Source organism: Bos mutus, chromosome 11 (assembly GCF_027580195.1).
Source record: "Bos mutus isolate GX-2022 chromosome 11, NWIPB_WYAK_1.1, whole genome shotgun sequence".
NCBI lineage: Eukaryota > Metazoa > Chordata > Mammalia > Artiodactyla > Bovidae > Bos > Bos mutus.
Genome location: NC_091627.1, coordinates 21,340,258 through 21,354,843, shown reverse-complemented (window position 1 = coordinate 21,354,843; position 14,586 = coordinate 21,340,258). Strand labels below are relative to the sequence as shown.

The window sequence follows — 14,586 nt, the reverse complement described above, 5'->3', positions numbered from 1 at the left end:
GTCTAACTGGGGACAGAGATACAGAGTCAGGGTCTTTCGTTTGCTCTTGGTGGAGGCAAAGATGGAGCTGTGCCCTGCAGAGGAGGTGCTCAGCTGCGTGCTCCATCCACAGCCTCAGGGAAGATCAACTCGTGGAACTGACACCTGAGCTGCATATTGAAAATCAAGAAAAAAGCACCTCTGGTGAAAGAGGAGAGAAGGAGGGGCTGTGTGGAGAAGCCTATAGACTGGAAGACAAAGAAAGTAATGTGACGTTGTATTGATACAATGTGTATTGTTGGGACCACCAACCTTTTGGTGCTCATAGTAAGAGGTGGGAAGGTTCTCGGTGTTCTCTCTGCTGTGTTGTAATAACTTCGGCAGCAACAAAGCTTCATGTTTCTCCCACCTTGTATATTGGCTGCAGTCACTGTGTTGGCCACAGCAGCTGTGACTGGGATCCGTGTTTTCCTCTTTATTGGGGGTCTGTTCTTGTGTGGAACATGCTCTTCTTAAGGCAGAGGGAGAAGAGGGATGTTAGAACCACGCACAACTCCGAACGCGTCTGCTCTTTGTGGCCTGGATCTCAAACTCTAGCGCTATTCATGGGAAAAAAAAGAAAAAGAATGCATGAATGAATGATGTAACTTACAGCATGTATCCCATCCTCCTCTAGGGAAATTTGCATGCTTCATTTTACTGTTCCTTCCTTCTTTAAAATATCCCAAACTGTGCCAGTAGTAGGCTTTGAGGAATGACTTGGAGGAAGAAAAGAAAGAGGTTGAAAAGAAAGAGAAAACTTTCTAAATGCCTGAGATTCCAGCCTATCACTCATTCATTACTGTCCACTCCATCCTGTTGTTGCTCTCTGAGCTTCCACCCTTCTGCTGTCTCTGGGCCATCGAAGGGCTCCTGATAGTCAACGATCTAATTAACCAGACTGGAGGACCTCGGAGGAACAGGGCAGGCTCACTCCAGCTCGTTAAAGGCTCCTGTCTCCTGCTTGGGAAATCACTCTCGCATTTACCAGAGCTGTTTGCATTTTGCAGCTCCCAGGGGAGAGAAGGCTGTGCTGGTTGAATTCCTGGCTAAGCCATTTGGCCCAGAGCCTCCATAAAACCTTGGCCCCAGCCTTCCTGACTTGGGTTTTCCTCGTTAAACCTGGAGACAGGAACCTGCTGTTGGGTCTGCAGAGGTTTAGGTGAGACAGACTGGTCTCATCTCCGGGAGGGCCCAGGATGGGGACAGAAGGGAAGGCAGTGGGGGCTGCTGGGGAAAGGGACCAGGGTAACAGCAAAAGCAGAGATTTGCTGATCAGAGCTCTGATATCCACAGACAACTCGAAGCCACTCTATGAGAGTCCTTGTAAGTGAAGGTGTTTGTTGCTCAGTCGTGTGTAACTCTTTGCGACCCCCTGGACTGTAGCCGGCCAGGCTCCTCTGTCCATGGAATTCTCCAGGCAAAAATACTGGAGTGGGTAGCCATGCTCCTCTCCAGAGGATCTTCCTGACCCAGGAATTGCATCCTGGTCTCCCACATTTCAAGCAGATTCTTTACCATTTGAGCCATGAGGAAAGTTCTCTGTGGACAGCTCCCACCCATTTGAAACTTGAACTGACCCATCTGTGCATTTCACAGTATCATTTGGTTGATGGTCTATGCAATACTCAAAGGGTCTTCTTGCTGTAGAAGAGTAAGATTACCTTTTAGGGGATGATAGAGCATGAAATGGTTGGATGGCATCACTGACTCAATGGACATGAGTTTGAGCAAACTCTGGGAGTTGGTGATGGACAGGGAAGCCTGGCATGCTGCAGTCTGTGGGGTCACAAAGAGTCAGATTTGACTGAGCGACTGAACTGAACTGAGCCGAACCTTCAACTTTACCTGAGAGAAATGCATTAGAGCAAAAAGGGACCCAGGAGAATACAAGCCCCTCCCCCAGACCCCCAAGAACCTTTTGGTTTCCACTGCCTAGGGAATGGTGTGGGTTCATTTTCCTTTGAAACTCTAAAGGTCAAGGTGGCTCAGTGGAGGGGCTGGCCCAAGTCACACAGCTCTCAAGTGGCAGGTCCAGAAGGAGGACTTCTGAGCGGTCACTCATCCTGCCGGAGCCTCAGGATCCCTCGCCAAGTCACTACTCGTCAGTGGGCCAAGAAAGTGCACAGTCCTTCGGCATATAGACCTCTTAATGGGGTCCAGAGAGAGTTTATGGGGTTTTCACCCAGACGTGCCTGGCTTCCAACACCAGTTCCCCCAACTTGTGAATGATGTCATCCCAGGCATGTTACTTACACTCTCTGACCTGTAGCTCTTTGAATGTAAAACTGGACCAAAAGGGCTTCCCTGGTGGCTTAGTGGATAATAATCCGTCTGCCGATGCAGGATACAAGGGTTTGATCCCTGGTCTGGGAAGATCTCACGTGCTCAGGGCAACTAAGCCCACGCACCACAACTACCGAGCCTGTGCTCTAAAGCCCAGGAACTGCAACTACGGAGTCTGAACGTCTAACTGTTGAAGCCCTCTTGCCCAGGGTCTGTGCTGCACCACAGTGAGAGACTCGCACACTGCAGCTAGAGAGTAGCCCCTGCTGGCCACAGCCAAAGAAAAGCCCGAGCAGCAGTGAAGACCTAGCACCGCCAAAACTAAATGAATAAATAAAGTTATTAAAAAAAAAAAAAACTTTGAGTAACTATATCTTCCTTGATGAGTGGCTGAAAGGTTGGAGATTATAAACATGAGGTGATTAGTATAACACCCGACTCCTGATAGATGCTAAGTCATTGGGAGCCTGAGTCATATTTGCTGGCTGCATAAATTAATGAATGAGTAATAAGTGGGTGGTCCCTGAGGCCTTTCCCAGTCTAATACGCTCTATTCCCTTTCATGATGTATTCCTCAGGGTATTTAAAAGTGAGGTTTCTAAAATGTGCTCCATGGAACTCAGTACCTCGGCCGGAGGCGAGCAAAGTGATGCTCAATACTTTTCCTCTCTGATTCTAGATATTGTGTTTGATTGCCAGTCTCCGCTCCCCAGGACTGTGTTTGCTGCTGGAATCTAGGATGAAATCACACTGCGTTCAAGATGAATGTAATTAAGAGTCTTCTAAAATTCCTGACAGGTAGCTTTCAGAAGCTATTCTAACAGGGCCAGACTGCCTAAGGGTCTCTGCCCTGCCCCTGAAATATCCTTTCTGCAGTGTTCTCCTACTTAGTACCTTCGAAACACAGCTGATTTCACTGCCTACACCTGTTACATGCTAGCACTTAAAATGATGAAAAGATAAATAAGTGGTGTTGTGTCTGTCTCTATAAAGAACAACAGCTTAAGGAAACGGCAACCCACTCACTCCAGTTTTCTTCCAGTTCTTCACCCACGCCATTCCCTAGGCAGTGGAAATCCCATGGACAGGGGAGCCTAGTGGGCTACAATCCATGGGGGCCACAGCCAGACATGACTGCATGACTAAAGCAACAACAATTGCTTCCTGAGTGCTTCTGTGTCCCATGGACTGTGTTCCATGTTTCACATGCAGTAGCTCCAGTTCGCAGACTCGCTTTATTAAATTTTGCTCTCTATAGCCTTTTGTTCCCTCTAAATTCAAAACTTTATAAATGAATAAAATTAAAGAACATTCAATAGGTCAGCTTTTGAACACTCAGAACTCTCCATTCATCTCCCAGTAATTTCATCTCCCTGATAGAGATGTTGCTTTATGGTCACTTTTGCTAAGGGGATGATTAAAGCCAGTGCACACTTGAAAGATGAAGAGATGATCCGAGGTGTGAGATAACCTCAGGAGGACTCCAGAGCTGTGTGGTCCTCAGGCACCTGTTCAGCCATCTGACTAGGCACTTTCCTTCCAAAGTGGCTTCGATGAACAAAGTTCCTTTCCATCATCTATACATCTGACATCTTCACTGACTATTCATGAGGATAAATGGCCACTTCACAATTGTTTGGGAGTGGAGGTGTCATACATATCCCATTGTTCCAGAGTCTCCCAGGTGGCTTTTGAAAGATAGACACTCCCCCCAAATGGTGTGTTATTGAAAAACACTAAATTTGAATTTTAATCTAGTTTCATCTGCTAACATTTCCAGGAATTGGAGTGTCATTTTCAAAATGAAATGGTATCTCCCTTCATATAATGATTCAACTAGCATTTCATGCTTAAGAAAAGAAATACACATGCTCTTGGAAACACACTGTATCTTGAAGTCTCAGGACAGTAAACAAGGAAATAAATAAAGCAGAAGGAGCCACCATGAGTAGGGTGATGAGCAGCGGGAAACCTCTCCTGGGCACGGGCTTTGTGCATAGCACTCACGTCTGTCTGCATGCTATTTATAGGTCTTTTCCACTTCCTTCCGATTCTTGGCCAGATTCCAGGGAGTTAAATTGATCTTCCGTTAAGAGATTTTTCACACTTTTGTACAGCTTCAGGTCTTAGACACCGCCTTCAAAATGCTTATACTTATACTTTTAACATAGCAGCTTAAATTCAACATGGTAAACATTTTATTCTATTTCTTTTTTTCCCTTTCTCTCTGCCTTACTTCTTCCCTTCTGTGTTGATCCGTCTGCTCAGGCTGCTATAACAAGACACCAGAGAGTGGGTGGCTTAAACAACAGACATCGATTTCTCACACTTCTGGAGGATAGGAAGTCCTAGGTCAAGGTGGTAGCAAATTCAGCACCTGGCAAGAGCCCTCTTCCTGCTTGCAGACATCTTCCTTCTTTCTGTGGTTTCTCATTGAGAAGGAAGTTGGGAGAAAAAAAGAGAAAGGGAGATTGAACTCTGGTCTCCTTTCCTCTTCTCATAAGGACAGTGAGCCCATCCTGGAAGTACTATTTTCATGGCCATATTTGGTGTTTAGTCACTAAGTCGCATCCAACTCTTTGTGATCCCATGGACTGTAGCCCTCCAGATTCCTCTGTCCATGGGATTTCCCAGGCAAGGATACTGGAGTGGGTTGCCATTTCCTTCTTCAGGAGATATTCCTGACCTAGGGGTCAAACCCACATATCCTGCGTTGGCAGGTGTATTCTTTATTACTGAGCAAACAGGGAAGCCCTTCATGACCATATCTAAACTAATTACCTAAAAAAAATTCTACAACCTAAAAGTTGAGAATTACATGTGGGGTGTGTGCCTGCTAAGTTGCTTCGGTCGTGTCTGATCCTTTGCAACTCTGTGGACTGTAGCCTGCCAGGCTTCTCTGCCCAGGGGATTCTCCAGGCAAGAATACTGGAGAGGATTGCCATGCCCTCCTCAGGCAACCTTCTAGACCCAGGGATCAAACCCACATCTCCTGGGGCTCCTGCATTTCAGGTGGATTCTTTACCTCTGAGCCACCAGGGAAGCCCTGAATTACATGTTTTTGGCAGACAAACCTGAGGACTTGAGTCCAGGATGCAGTCTCTCAAAGAAACTGCTCTGAAGAGGTGAGAGAGGAGCCAGGATATATAGACAGACATTTTGGCCACAGACAGGGTGTAGGAACATCAAAAGATTATTGTTAATTAAAACTAGACATCAAAAGTTAATGAATTTAGCACTTTTCTATGTATGGGAAGATGCAAAATTCTGGGCTCATTGAAATCACTCCTTTGATGTGCATCTCAGCTCTCTGGGGCCAGTATCCTGTGCCATCTCATTCTGTCTTGTCTGGCTGGATTGTTGGGGGATTGGCTACAGGGGCTGATGGCTCGATGAGGGGTGTCCTGTTTCTATTCCAAGTTTCTTCTGGGCTCACCTTCTGGGCAGCTGTCACATGATGGCTTGAGGGCTATAGCATCAGCATCCTTTGTCTACTCAAAGACAGGCAGCATTTTTTCACTGACACCTTCTGAAGACTCTGCCTCCAAACACCATTGCACTGGAATTTAAGGAATCAACATATATATTTGAGGCTGACGTAGACATTCAGCCCACACATCCTCCTTTCATTTATTCTCCTTCTTTCCTTTAAAAAATATTTATTGCTTTTCACGTTGTTGGAGTTTTAATCTAGGCCCTGGAATTATAAGGATCATTTTAAGACACACTGCAGAAGCTTTCCTCAGAGAGTCCCTGAACTAAGAGAAGGACAGTGATTCTATGAAGCCGTTGCGCTGGCAGATAGAAGCACCATCAGAATACATTAAAGAGAGAAATTATTTCTATGACGTTTATAAGACGGAAACTGATTTGTGAGTTTAGAAGTAAAGGTAAGGATTCTAGACAGTCAAAGGAAGAAAGACTTTCTAAACAGGAAATACAGCATTAAGCAAAACGCAGACACACGAACTTTCATGATTGACACCTCCAGGAAACACAGAGCTGACCAGAGGGCTTTGACGAGAGACAGAAGTAAGGAGATGGAGCAAGAGAAAAAATTGATATAAGTTGGGAGTAGTTTGTCAAGGAAATTCACCAATGCCTTGCAATTTTTATATGAAGATCATAGGTAGTGCTTGGAGAAAAGTCCTATTTGGAAAGCTAAGAAGATATGAAATTAGAGTTCTTCCAGTCAATGGTGAAAATAGCCTCTATCCTGATAATCCTTGCCCCCCACAGCACCTACCAGGCCTTGACCTTTGTTAAGAAGCTGACAGCAACTCCTATAATCTTTCCTCCCACACAGGACTGTCCCCCCAGCATCTTATCGCTAAGCCATCTATCAGCTCCCCTATCAGTCTATAGTCAGCCTTTCCTCACCTATCAGCTAAAGAGAGATATTTCTCTTTCTTGATTTTCAGAGTCGGGGAAGTCCTGCTACTGCTAAGAGAACAGAGATGCCTGGAAATCAAGGGATAGCAACATTGGTGAGAGTAATTCTCAATTTGGAGTCTCTTGACATTTGCATTAGATATCGTGTTCAAGCTTTCTTTTTGTGTTTGCTCTCTTAACCCCTGTTGTATGAAATTAGGTAGTGATTATTCCTTTTAAAATTGCTAACAGTGATACAGACCCTAAAGAACACAAGCCAGAATATGGCTATGTACTAAAATACTTTCCCATTTTCAATGTAGAATTTCTTCACATACATACACACACAAATACATATATGTGTACATATATACACACAAATATGTATATATGCACACACATATATATACACACACATACATATATGATTTTTTTACATATATATGTTTAGCTTTTGTTTGCACTCTAATAATATGCCAAGAGGTTTATATAGTCACATATTTTTTACACAATTCCCCTCCTTCTAAGAATTTGCCCTAAGAAAGTAACTAGAGTGTAGTCAAAGTTCCATTATTCAAAAACATTACTGAAAGTAGGGTGTCATCTTAAAAATATTCACAATGTAAAAGTTGAGTTATGTTTTATTCAGTGGTAATTTTTAGGTCTTCAAGCCCCGAAGGCAGCATCTCAAGTAACCCTGAGAGAACCGCTCTGAGGAGAGGAGGAAGGGAAGCAGATTACATAGAAGTTTTTCAGCAAAGGGCAGGTAGTTTGAAAGTCAAAAGATTATTGTAAATGAAAGGAAAACCAGGTATCTCAAGTTAAAGAATTAAGAGCTTTTGTATGTATGGAAAGATGCAAGAGTCTGGGCTCACTGAAATCATTCCTTTGATATACACCTCACATATCTGGGGCCAGTATCCTGTGCTTTAACATTCTGAGTTTCCTCAGGGCCCACCAGAGGGAGTGGCTGCAGTCTGATGTTTGCTTAATGGCAGGTATTCTTTCCTTCCTGAGTTCCTCAAGGCTCACCAGCTCCCCATTGGTTGTTGTAATCACTGATGACATGACATCCTTTGTTTACTGATATGGCAGAAAATATTTCATTTCTCAAGGGAAAGCTGAAAAGCACCTTGAATTTCTATCTACTGGGGAGTCATTGAATTGATTACCTTGTAGCTACTAAAAATTATGGTTTGGGAAAATGGTGACAACATAATTTTAAATAAAAAAGTGAGAAGCAGTAGTGTATACAATATTTATAACAAGCACAACAAAGTGCTGGAGAAGAAGATGCCAGAATCTTAGCAGAAGTTCTATCCTGGTAGGATGTTATATGTGACTTTTATTGGACAATGAGGCACTAGATCAGTCGAAGGAAGGATCAGGGCCAGGTATGTTGTGTGTAGGAGTTGGTTACGCTATAGTTCAAGATTAAAACTATGAACGAAAAAGACTATGAGGGCATACGCTCAGAAAAGTTCAGACTGAAGGACATAGTAGCAGCTTGATAGCCTGCAGAAGAGGAGGAAGACACACAGTTACTCAGGATACCGACAAGAAGGGGGAAATCCATAAATAGATTTATATTCCTAAAGCCTTCCAAGGAGACAGGGCTAATAAAGAAAATCAGCGATGCTAAAAGACTGAAATTTTAACTGCACTTGACTCATGAGTTTTAGCCCAAAGTTTTCATCCCTTATTTTTGCCACTTTTGAGAAAGATTCCATTTCTGCAGTTACATCCTGTTAGACTCTTGTGGAATAGTGATATTGTCTCATGGAAGAAACGTTCTGACTTCGTGGTGACTACTACAGGAGAGAAGAATTGGAAAAATTATTTCTAAAATGATTTTTGCCTTTTATTTTTGGATAGTTTTCATGGTTTAAAAAATAGCTAGAGAATTAAAATAATGGAATTTTAAGTTTTGTTGTTACTGTGAGCTGAGAGTCAAGTGTTGTTGAAAAAAATTAAAGGGACAATTCGGATGTGAATCTCATGTTTATTGTTTTAAAAGTTCTGTGCTAATACTGAAAGAATGTATTTCTGGTGGGAAGTGATATATTTCCATGACTTCAGGGAGCTTGACTTCTGTCCTAAAAATAGATTTCCTTAGCTATTATAAACAAAACACCTTAAACAATAAAAATAAGATACGGTCCAAAAAATCCATAGCAAACATAGCATTGTTTTATATCCTTATCATTTAAAGACTTTAGATCTACAAGGAAAAATGTACATTCCCTTCACCCCCAAAAAGTGTAAGTACAAAATGGCAGCTTACAAGAGAAGATTTACAAATCAGAAGTAAATATGAAATAAAAATATTAATCCTAGTATTGTAACATAAGATTTGCTTCTAGTAAGTAAAGAGAATGTGCTGCGGAGTTTTGTTGTAATTATTACGTGTAATTTGATGTTAGTGAGTAGGAACTGTCTGATAACCTGCTGGTAAGGGAAATTGCTGCAACCTGTCTGCAGGACAAGCTAAAATTGGTCCTAAGCCTTATACAGATGACACAGAAAGTGAAGAGGAACTAAAAAGCCTCTTGATGAAAGTGAAAGAGGAGAGTGAAAAAGTTGGCTTAAAGCTCAACATTCAGAAAACAAAGATCATGGCATCTGGTCCCATCACTTCATGGGAAATAGATGGGGAAACAGTGGAAACAGTTTCAGAATTTATTTTTGGGGGCTCCAAAATCACTGCAGATGGTGACTGGAGCCATGAAATTAAAAGACACTTACTCCTTGGAAGGAAAGTTATGACCAACCTAGATAGCATATTCAAAAGCAGAGACATTATTTTGCTAACAAAGATCCGTCTAGTCAAGGCTATAGTTTTTCCAGTGGTCGTGTATGGATGCGAGAGTTGGACTATAAAGAAAACTGAGCTCCAAAGAATTGATGTTTTGAACTGTGGTGTTGGAGAAGACTCTTGAGAGTCCCTTGAACTGCAAGGAAATCCAACCAGTCCATTCTGAAGGAGATCAGTCCTGGGTATTCATTGGAAGGACTGATGCTAAAGCTGAAACTCCAATACTTTGGCAACCTCATGCGAAGAGTTGACTCATTGGAAAAGACTCTGATGCTGGGAGGGATTGGGGGCAGGAAGAGAAGGGGATGACAGAGGATGAGCTGGCTGGATGGCATCATTGACTCGATGAACGTGAGTTTGAGTAAACTCTGGGAGCTGGTGATGGACAGGGAGGCCTGGTATGCTGCGATTCATGGGGTCACAAAGTCGGACACAATTGAGTGACTGAACTGAAGCCTTTAAATTAGTCATTTAATCCTTCTAATTTGTTATTTGCGAAAGCTTAAATATATGTCTATATCAGTGTATGCAGTTGCTCAGAGCAGCATTTTTGTGAATAGAAAATAAACAAGATAATTGAAAAGACCAACAATGGAAAAAATATTTAGATTAATTATGGTTAATCCATTTGATGGAGTTCTCGCTAGTCACTAAAAGTCAGATTTTTCAAAGATTGATGACATATGAGCTTGTCCAAAATAATAAGTGAAAAGAAAAAAAGCTAAGTATATACTATATCTCAGCAATGTTTATAAATCTGTGTGCACAAAAAATACTAGAGACAATGAAAAGTAAAAGTGAAAGTTGGTCAAACATGTCCTACTCTGCCACCCCATGGACTGTGGCCCACCAGTCTCCTCTGTCCATGGGATTCTCCAGGCAAGAATACTGGAGTGGGTAGCCATTCCCTTCTCAAGGGAATCTTCCCAACCTAGGGATCCTGTACTGCAGGCAGATTCTTTACTGTCTGAGCCACCAGGGAAACTGAAATATTGAAAACAATTATCTCTGCTGCATGCTTTAATCTTCCTTCCAGGTTTTCCTTCCTGATTATCTTTCTTTCTCTTCTACATTTTCCTCCCATATTTTCCAAAGTTTCTACAGGGAATCTGTATTATAGCACACTTCAATTAAAACCTGTTATTTAAAAACAAAATGTTATTTCTGGGAGTATAGAAAGTTCAACTTGGTGATGCATTACCACCCACAGACACTGAAAATGTAGAAGGACATTACCTGTTTATCACGGTCCCTGAATCTCTCAATGCTTAACATCCTTGACCTTGAGGGAACCCAGAAGAATGAAGCATTTTGCCCAAGGTCATGTGGCAAGTTTGTAGTGTCAGCAATAAACAAAGGCAGAGTCTACATAAAATCCTAAGGACAGGTTATAATGCATTATTGCAATAGGGAAACGAGTCCAGTGTGAACTGAACTTGACCTCCATATGTACCATGGCGTCTGAGCATGTAAAAGGCAAGAGAGGGGAGGGAATGGAATCAGTTCAGTTCAGTACAGTTCAGTCGTTCAGTCGTGTCTGACTGTTTGTGACCCCATGAATCGCAGCACACCAGGCCTCCCTGTCCATCACCAACTCCCGGAGTTCACTCAGACTCATGTCCATCGAGTCAGTGATGCCACCCAGCTATCTCATCCTCTGTCGTCCCCTTCTCCTCCTGCCCCCAATCCCTCCCAGCATCAGAGTCTTTTCCAATGAGTCAACTCTTTGCATGAGGTGGCCAAAGTACTGGAGTTTCAGCTTTAGCATCATTCCTTCCAAAGAAATCCCAGGGCTGATCTCCTTCAGAATGGACTGGTTGGATCTCTTTGCAGTTCAAGGGACTCTCAAGAGGCTCCTCCACCACCACAGTTCAAAAGCATCAATTCTTCGGCACTCAGCTTTCTTCAGAGTCCAACTCTCACATCCATACATGACCACTGGAAAAACCATAGCCTTGACTAGATGGACCTTTGTTGGCAAAGTAATATCTCTGCTTTTCAATATGCTATCTAGGTTGGTCATAACTTTTCTTCCAAGGAGTAAGCATCTTTTAATTTCATGGCTGCAGTCACCATCTGCAGTGATTTTGGAGCCCCAAAAATAAAGTCTGACACTGTTTCCAATGTTTCCCCTTCCATTTCCCATGAAGTGATGGGACCAGATGCCATGATCTTCATTTTCTGAATGTTGAGTTTTAAGCCAACTTTTTCACTCTCCTCTTTCACTTTCATCAAGAGGCTTTTTACTTCCTCTTCACTTTCTGCCATAAGGGTGGTGTCTTCAGCATATCTGAGATTATTGATATTTCTCCCGGCAATCTCGATTCCAGCTTGTGCTTCAGATTCCAGCTTGTGCTTCATCCAGCCCAGCATTTCTCATGATGTACTCTGCATATAAGTTAAATAAGCAGGGTGACAATATACAGCCTTGATGTACTCCTTTTCCTATTTGGAACCAGTCTGTTGTTCCATGTCCAGTTCTAACTGTTGCTTCCTGACCTGCATACAGGTTTCTCAAGAGGCAGGTCAGGTGGTCTGGTATTCCCATCTCTTTCAGAATTTTCCACAGTTTACTGTGATCCACACAGTCAAAGGCTTTGGCATAGTCAATAAAGCAGAAATAGATGTTTTTCTGAAACTCTCTTGCTTTTTCCATGATCCAGTGGATGTTGGCAATTTGGTCTCTGGTTCCTCTGCCTTTTCTAAAACCAGCTTGAACATCTGGAAGTTCACGGTTCACGTATTGCTGAAGCCTGGCTTGGAGAAATTTGAGCATTACTTTACTAGCGTGTGAGATGAGTGCAATTGTGCAGTAGTTTGAGCATTCTTTGGCATTGCCTTTCTTTGGGATTGGAATAATAAGGCTCAATAGAGGAAGAAAGGGAAAATTCACAAAAAGCAAGAAGGAACACAAAAGTGCATGTGAAACCCATCAGGGTTTGCTAAGTGGTACTTTCCTGGTGGGTGCTCATCGAAGATAGGTCTCCCTTACCTCCCATAGAGTCTGGATTTGGGGGTCCTAACTCTTAACACTAACTACTAGACTATTCAGGTATGACCTAAATCAAATCCCTTATGATTATATAGTGGAAGTGAGAAATAGATTTAAGGGACTAGATCTGATAGACAGAGTGCCTGATGAACTATGGACGGAGGTTCGTGACATTATACAGGAGACAGGGATCAAGATCATCCATCCCCAAGAAAAAGAAATGCAAAAAGGTGAAATGGCTGTCTGAGGAGGCCTTACAAATAGCTGAGAAAAGAAGAGAAGCAAAAAGCAAAGAGGAGGAAAGTATACCCATTTGAATGCAGAATTCCAAAGAATAACAAGAAGAGATAAGAAAGCCTTCCTCAGCAATCAATACAAAGAAATAGAAGAAAACAATAGAATGGGAAAGACTAGAGGTCTCTTCAAGAATATTAGAGACACCAAGGGAACATGTCATGCAAAGATGGGCTTGATAAAGGACAGAAATGGTATGGACCTAACAGAAGCAGAAGATATTAAGAAGAGGTGGCAAGAATACACAGAAGAACTGCACAAAAAAGATCTTCATGACCCAGATAATCACGATGGTGTGATCACTGACCTAGAGCCAGACATCCTGGAATGTGAAGTCAAGTGGGCCTTAGAAAGTATCACTATGAACAAAGCTAGTGGAGGTGATGGAATTCCAGTCGAGCTATTTCAAATCCTGGAAGATGATGCTGTGAAAGTGCTGCACTCAATATGCCAGCAAATTTGGAAAACTCAGCAGTGACCACAGGACTGGAAAAGGTCAGTTTTCATTCCAATCCCAAAGAAAGGCAATGCCAAAGAATGATCAAACTATTGCACAATTGTACTCATCTCACACACCAGTAAGTAATGCTCAAAAATCTTCAAGCCAGGCTTCAGCTACATGAACCATTAACTTTCAGATGTTCAAGCTGGTTTTAGAAAAGGCAAAGGAACCAGAGATCAAATTGCCAACATCCGCTGGATCATCGAAAAAGCAAGAGAGTTCCAGAAAAACATTTCTGCTTTATTGACTATGCCAAAGCCTTTGACTGTGTAGATCACAATAAACTGGAAAATTCTGAAAGAGATGAGAATACCAGACCACCTGACCTGCCTCTTGAGAAACCTGTATGCAGGTCAGAAAGCAACAGTTAGAACTGGACATGGAACAACAAACTGGTTCCAAATAGGAAAAGGAGTATGTCAAGGCTGTATATTGTCACCCTGCTTATCTAACTTATATGCAGAGTACATCATGAGAAATGCTGGGCTGGATGAAGCACAAGCTGGAATCGAGATTGCCGGGAGAAATATCAATCACCTCAGATAAGCAGATGACACCACCCTTATGACAGAAAGTGAAGAACTAAAGAGCCTCTTGATGAAAGTGAAAGAGGAGAGTGTGCTTAAAGCTCAACATTCAGAAAAATAAGATCATAGCATATGGTCCATCACTTCTTGGCAAAATGATGGGGAAACAGTGGAAACAGTAGCTGATTTTATTTTTGGGGCTCCAAAATCACTGCAGATGGTGACTGCAGCCATGAAATTAAAAGATGCTTACTCCTTGGAAGGGAAGTTATGACCAACCTAGATAGCATATTGAAAAGCTGAGACATTACTTTTTCAACAAAGGTCCATCTAGTCAAGGCTATGGTTTTTCCAGTGGTCATGTATGGATGTGAGAGTTGGACTGTGAAGAAAGCTGAGCTCCAAAGAATTGATGTTTTGAACTGTGGTGGTGGAGAAGCCTCTTGAGAGCCCCTTGGACTGGAAAGAGATCCAAGCAGTCCATCCTAAAGGAGATCAGTCCTGGGTGTTCATTGGAAGGACTGAAGTTGAAGCTGAAACTCCAATATTTTGGCCACCTGATGCAAAGAGCTGACTCATCGAAAAAGACCTTGATCCTGGGAAAGATTGAGGGCTCGAGGAGGAGGGGATGACAGAGAATGAGATGGTTGGATGGTATCACCAAGTCAATGGACATGAGTTTGGGTGAACTCTGGGAGTTGGTGATGGACAGGGAGGCCTGGCGTGCTGCAGTTCATGTGGTCCCAAAGAGTCAGACACGACTGAGTGACTGAATTGACCT

The 14,586-nt window shown here is 42.6% G+C and overlaps 1 long non-coding RNA gene across 1 annotated transcript in view; it reads left to right on the top strand.

Annotated features, from left to right (window-relative positions):
• LOC138989963 (uncharacterized) overlaps nt 1-14,586 on the top strand; it is a 44,020-nt gene that overhangs the window by 17,058 nt on the left and 12,376 nt on the right. Inside the window, exon 2 of the long non-coding RNA XR_011466151.1 lies at nt 6,726-6,791. This is a non-coding gene — a long non-coding RNA (uncharacterized lncRNA). The remainder of the gene's footprint in view (nt 1-6,725; nt 6,792-14,586) is intronic.